The sequence below is a fragment of the Melospiza melodia genome, chromosome 2, assembly GCF_035770615.1.
Source record: "Melospiza melodia melodia isolate bMelMel2 chromosome 2, bMelMel2.pri, whole genome shotgun sequence".
Taxonomy (NCBI): Eukaryota; Metazoa; Chordata; class Aves; order Passeriformes; family Passerellidae; genus Melospiza; species Melospiza melodia.
In genome coordinates this window covers 84,904,368-84,910,462 of record NC_086195.1, presented here as the reverse complement: position 1 = coordinate 84,910,462, position 6,095 = coordinate 84,904,368, and the positions used below count along the sequence as shown (strand labels likewise).

The 6,095-nt window shown below is 39.7% G+C and overlaps 1 protein-coding gene across 5 annotated transcripts in view; it reads left to right on the top strand.

Annotated features, from left to right (window-relative positions):
- STARD13 (StAR related lipid transfer domain containing 13) overlaps positions 1-6,095 on the top strand; it is a 284,737-nt gene that overhangs the window by 145,131 nt on the left and 133,511 nt on the right. The window lies entirely within an intron of this gene.

Below are 6,095 nucleotides of genomic sequence, written 5' to 3'. Positions count from 1 at the left end.
ACCCAGGGTGTATTTGTAAAGTACTCTGTGAATTAGAAGTTCTAGATTAGAATATCTAGTATGTGTACATGCAAGTGCAAAGTAGAGTTATAGAAAGTGATACATCAAGATTTATGAGCAGGATCATGTATAATGAAGTCTAATTTATAAAGATGGATTCCTCTGTCACATCCTACAGCATTGTTAGGAGTTTGGTGACCTTGCCTAGGGCATTGTGACATGCTGTGTTGTATAATACAGAGGTAAATGATGCAGGTTTTTTATGTCTGCAGCACATTAGTTCTTATGTACATACAATTAAAGTAATAGATAAAAATGGCATGGTAGTTTTTTTGAAAAATTAATCTAAACTGGGTAGCTTCAATAAGGAATTACTAAAACAACCTATTTTGTAATATTATGGTTAACTAAAATACTAAACTTTTAAGTTTTTAATTTTCTTTTAAGTCCCTTTTTCCTATTTTGATAGCAGATGCCAGCGGGCATTCAGCAAGGATACTGTTGGCTATTTTTTTCTTTTTTGGTCAAAGACAACTATTGCTTGATTGAGCAAAGAACCTGGGCAGGCTGCCATCATACTGTAGCCAACTTCTTAAAGCAACTGGGTATTAAAATTGATGGAGTCAAAACTTTTTATTTAAGGTGGATAGAATACTAATGTCCTGGGTTTATGAACCGCCATAATTTAAGTGCTATTCATAATACTCTGGTAAGACACTGATACACTTGCTGTTTAATTAAATTACTTATCTGACAACATAATGAAATGTGTACAAATGTCTGTTGGTGCCAGATATGTCCTCTTATTCTGTTGCTTTTCTGTCTCTGGCATTTTTGTCCTTGTTTTTATATTTGTTTGTTGTGCTGACCTGCGTTGCTGCAGCATATATTCCTTGGTCTCTTCTTCCAGCTTTTTTTAATGACAAGGCAGGAAATTTAGGCTGATCTAAATGTGTCAACTATTTGCTGGTTGCCAGCCCATCTTCTTCTCCATTGCAGTGGATCTGATCCCAACCAGGTAGATAGTTATACAAGTTCCATCTTTTCTCCTCAAAGTTGCCGTTGTATTTCAGCTCTGACTGGCAGTCAGAGCAGCAGTGTAACTGGTAACTAAGGTTCAAGAGCAGTGCTCAAAACTAAATGCAGTTTTAATCATTAGTGTGCTGTCATATTCTAACTGTCAAGCCAAATAAAAACTTGTGATTAAATCCTTGCTGTGATGATACTTTTGCAGGCACTTACATAGTTGCTCTTTTGCTTTGCTTTAGTCTTTTATCTCTTTTTTAAGGATCAGGACACCAGTTGCCCAAGATACACCTGTAAAGAAAGCAAGCACATTTTTGTAATTCATAAAAATTATGTACTCATTAGGGTTGGATGAAGTGTTGGGAATTCTCCAGTATAGTCTCCAGCTCAGAGCAGGATCAGCACTGGGAGCAGAGCAGGTTACTCAGGGCTTTCCCCAGTGCTCCTTGGGAAGAGTTTGTGCCCTGGCATCCAGGCTGGAGCAGAGGGCAGCAGGGCCCTGTTGGGCAGCAGGGGTGTGAGCTGGAGAGAGGAGCCGAATCCTGGCTAGAGCAAGGAGAGAGCTGAATTTTGACTCAGCTGCTCCCAAGGAGGCAGAGAGCATGGCTGGGTTGCTGTGGAAAAGTAGGTTGTGCATAAAAACACTGCTACAGTGTGCTCGCTCCTTCCTTCCTTCCTTCCTTCCTTCCTTCCTTCCTTCCTTCCTTCCTTCCTTCCTTCCTTCCTTCCTTCCTTCCTTCCTTCCTTCCTTCCTTCCTTCCTTCCTTCCTTCCTTCCTTCCTTCCTTCCTTCCTTCCTTCCTTTCCTTCCTTCCTTTCCTTCCTTCCTTCCACCTACCTTTGCAGCAGAGATGAGCAGCAGCCTGGCTCCTGCACGCTCCTGGACAGGGCTGCTCCACACTGTCTCCTATTCAGGGCAGATCCGTGGTGCCCAGTAGCTCTTAGTCACTTTTTCTGATTCACTGACTGGGATTTGTTTTTCAAACAATGGGTGTACCCTCTACAGTGCCAAAAATTGCACCCTCGGGGGTTTTTTGTGCTTTTTGTAAGTTTTGCAGAGGTATTTTACACTGTTTCCACTATGCTTATGGTTTAATTTGGAATTGACAAAGTGAATGGGAAATGTACCAGAATTTTAACTCCCTGTGGGGGCCTATTTACCTGAAGGGTTGTACAAAATACTTTTGGTTTAACGTAATCCTGAACCACTTTGCCATTATTGAAAACCATTGTTTAAGGAATTTGATTCAGGTATTTAGCAAATCCTCCTACAGTGATCACCTAAAGTAATTCTGAGATCCCTGTTCAAATCATAATCACCTGTTACAGTAAAACACAAGTTGCAGTTCTTACATTCCTTGAACGTAAGGGAAAAGTGACACCTTCTACCTGGCATTCTTTCAGTTACTATACACTAAAATAAAATTAAATTTTAATTTCATTTTTAAATTCAGTACTTTGGAGTCAGGAAACACCAGTGTTAAGGTGTTTTTTACTGTATTGCACAGCCCCCCCTCGTAGGGTAAAATTGTCATCACTGACATGATTGACTGACACAATCACCTAACCTTTTTTGTTGCTCAGAATTTTTCAGCCTCATTTACTGCAGAAAGTGATGATCTCTGTTGCTGAATCTCTTAACTTAGAGCCTTCTGTTCTGCAGCTTTCTGAAACACTGGACTAAGCACTGAATTATAAATTCCCTCAACTGTTCATGAGCCTGGTGCTTGCATATGTCATAACATTAATGTTTCAGTTGTTCCTAGTAGCTTCAAGGTTACTTGTTCCCATTTTACAGATAGAAGCAAGAGCCAAAGTGAGACTGGACCCCAGGAATATCAGCTCTTGAGAGTTAGAACTTGAATTATCTACTTTAGTATTCAAATTATGACTCTCAGTAGCTGCTGTTGCACAACATTTTGAGCAAATCAGCATTTGGGTCTAACTGTACTGCACCCAGAGAATTAATAACTTGCAGGCTCTGGTGGTCTGGTCAGATTTTGTTTCACCTGGTGTACAACAATGAATGGAAGGTGCTCTGCCACTTGGGCAACATTTACTTGTCATAGTCACAGAAACCTGGGTTTTTCTGTCTTCCACTGCATGAGCTTCATGCATGATACATGACCACACCCCATCATCAGACAGGATTCTTGGAAACTGCATGTGCAGATGAAGATGAGACTTTGTCTTACTACCTAGCCGAAAGAGGGCTGAGTTAGAATTTAGCAGGTGACTTAAATTCTGAGACTTACTGAAGTTTGCAAAATTAATTTTGTGACCCTAGCATTCTTCTGATAAAGCTTTGCCTGTAGTTTCTGATTTCAGCTTTTAGCTGTTATTTAGCAATCTACATTGCTAAACATTTAGCAATCTAGATTGCTGTCAGGATTTCTTCTCTGTGAGGCTGCCTCCACTGTGTCTGTGGCATAGATACCCCCTCAGTCTTTCTGACAAATCTCTTCTCACCTGAGCTTTGTGTCCCACAGTCCTTTGTATGTTCTGTGTTCTTTAAGAGATTAAATCCCTACTTGATCTCCTCTAACTCTTCTGGTACAAAATCTCTCTTATCTATCCAGTGACATCCTCTCTACTGCCTGCTGCAGCTGCCCTATCAGCCAGGGCACTCTTGAGCACTGTTCCAGCTCACACTCAGCTACAGAGCTCTCCAGGAGCAACTGCCTGGCGTGGTTTGGGGAACAGTTTCAGATGCTCCCACTCTTTTTTTTTTTTTTTTTGGCTTGGCTGTGCTTTAGGTAAAAGGAATTTGGGATCAAGTTTTCCACCACACCTCCAGTGGTTTGCTCAGACTGACATTTCAAACTGTTTTAACTTGTCCAATTTTGGACAGATTTTTCAGGCACCAGTGCTAAACTGACTCTTGAGCTTCCCCTGTGATGTTGCAGGATTTTTTTCCAAATGATGAAGCACTGAATGTCTCAAATCAAGTAGAATGAAAATTTGTGGTGGGACAACATACCATGGACTAGTTTTTTCTTAGAAATGGATTACCTGAAGCTCCAAACTGAAACAGGAATGAGGCAGACTTGTGAGTAAAAGAAAATCCCTAGGAAGTCTAAAGAAGCCAAAATTAACACCTTTAAACGGAAAGCTTTACAAGTCCTACTCTTAGGTGTCCTTAACTGTTCAGGAGGACCTTATAAATTGAATAGCATCTACAAGTGTCTCTTCAGATATGACCGAAATACATTTATATCAGAGATGAAACTGAACATTATCTGATATAGGTAGAAAATGGAGAATAATTTGCCCAGCAGAAAGTAAATGTCACATTCAGCATGTTGCAAAGATGACAAGGCAATGCACCCACTCCTCTCAAAAGTAATTTGTGGTTGGTTTGTGGGTTATTGTGATTTTATTGGATGCAAATAAACAAATCTAAGTTTGTAATTGCACTTCAGAAAGCGTGGTGCTCCTTGGCACCTGCTGATCTGTTGCTCTTGGGGAATACAGAAATGAAAAATGGGTTTTAAAAAACTAAAACTAGTGGTCACAACCAGAACTTTGTGAATTTTAGCACAGTTTTCTGAAATGCCAGTATGGAGACAAGAGCAGCTATGGTTCTGCAGCCTAATTAAAGAACCATCAAATCTGTAGCTTTCTCATAGTTTTTGATTTTCATTTATAACTAAACCTTTTCAGAACTTGTTTGTGAAGTTTTTATTCTGCAAAGCAGAAGTTTATTTTGGGGTGAAGTCACTGGAAACCCCAAAGGAAATATGTGTACCAGGCTCCCAGGCCCTATGAGAACCCCTGAGCAAAGGCAGATGTCTCAGTATGGGATCAACATTGATTGGTATTATTACATTAGTGAAATTTATTCTGAATTAAGACCTTTGTGCAAATGCAGATTAATCTACCTTAAAGCCACTCATGAAACAAGTGGATTTTTTTTTATGAAATCATTTTGGAAGACCAGTTTTAATTAAGGAGTATGGGAGATGCATGTGTGAAAAATGTGGTATTTGGTGGGCATACTTTTATGTTCTATTTTAAAATCACGCGCATAACATTTTTAGAAAGCAAAGTAGAGATGTTGCAGTTGTGTGTCCCCACCAGTGCACTGGAGAGTACAAGATACTGATTCTCATGTATGTTGATAAGATGTATGTGTGTAAATTCCTCCCTAACCCAGCCCCATCGATGGGAAAAGACTGTCCTTTGTCAAGGAGAAAAGTTATGAAAGACATTCTTTATTCATGATGGAGTGCTTTAGGGAAGAAAGAAAGTGACTTATGAGTGATTCATTTGGTCAGGCATGCCAGGAAATTTTCTGCTCTCAGTCCTAAAGAAAATGTAGTAGCCAAAAAAGTAGTCATTGATCTCATAAATTAAATTAATTGTGCCGTACATTCTCTATTAATGTGAGGAGGGGTTTTTGATTAGTTTAATATTAAAGTATGAAGAGGCTTTTCTTTGCACCTATGTTTTCTGGGTTATGTCAATATCCTGTATGTTCCATCTCCTTCCCCAGGCACTCCTTGAAGGCCAGTGGTTTGAATCTGAAAAGGGGGCAGTGGTGGCAAAATACCACCATTGTTAGTTCTGCTGCTGCCAGGCTCTCATGACCCTCAGCAACAAGAAGTTAATTCCAGAAGTACAATTACAAAAATACCAATATGCTTGACCTGCCAAGTATTTCTGTATCAGCATGAGACTGTGAAGGGGGGTGATGAAGGACTCCCCACTGTCTCAAAGTCCAGAGAAAGATGGATTTTTCTCATACTCGTTCCTGTGGCTCTTCTGCAATTTGCCATGTAAGATTTGGAGTGATCATGGAGATGTTCCTAGGGTGACAACAGCATTCATCTTCTGGTTTTACATTTAATACACAGATTTTGTATTTGAATGGGTACTGCCTTCATCAGAGAGAGTTGTATCAGTGATTATTTTCCTAAAAGAAATTCAATTTTGATTACCTAATTTCCTGACAGTAAGAGATACAAATCTCAGCTGATAAGATGGGGAATCAGTGCTGGCAATAGAACTGGATACCATTTGAGTCAGCCAGTTTCTATTTGATAGCTTTAAAAAATGTTCTTGACAGGT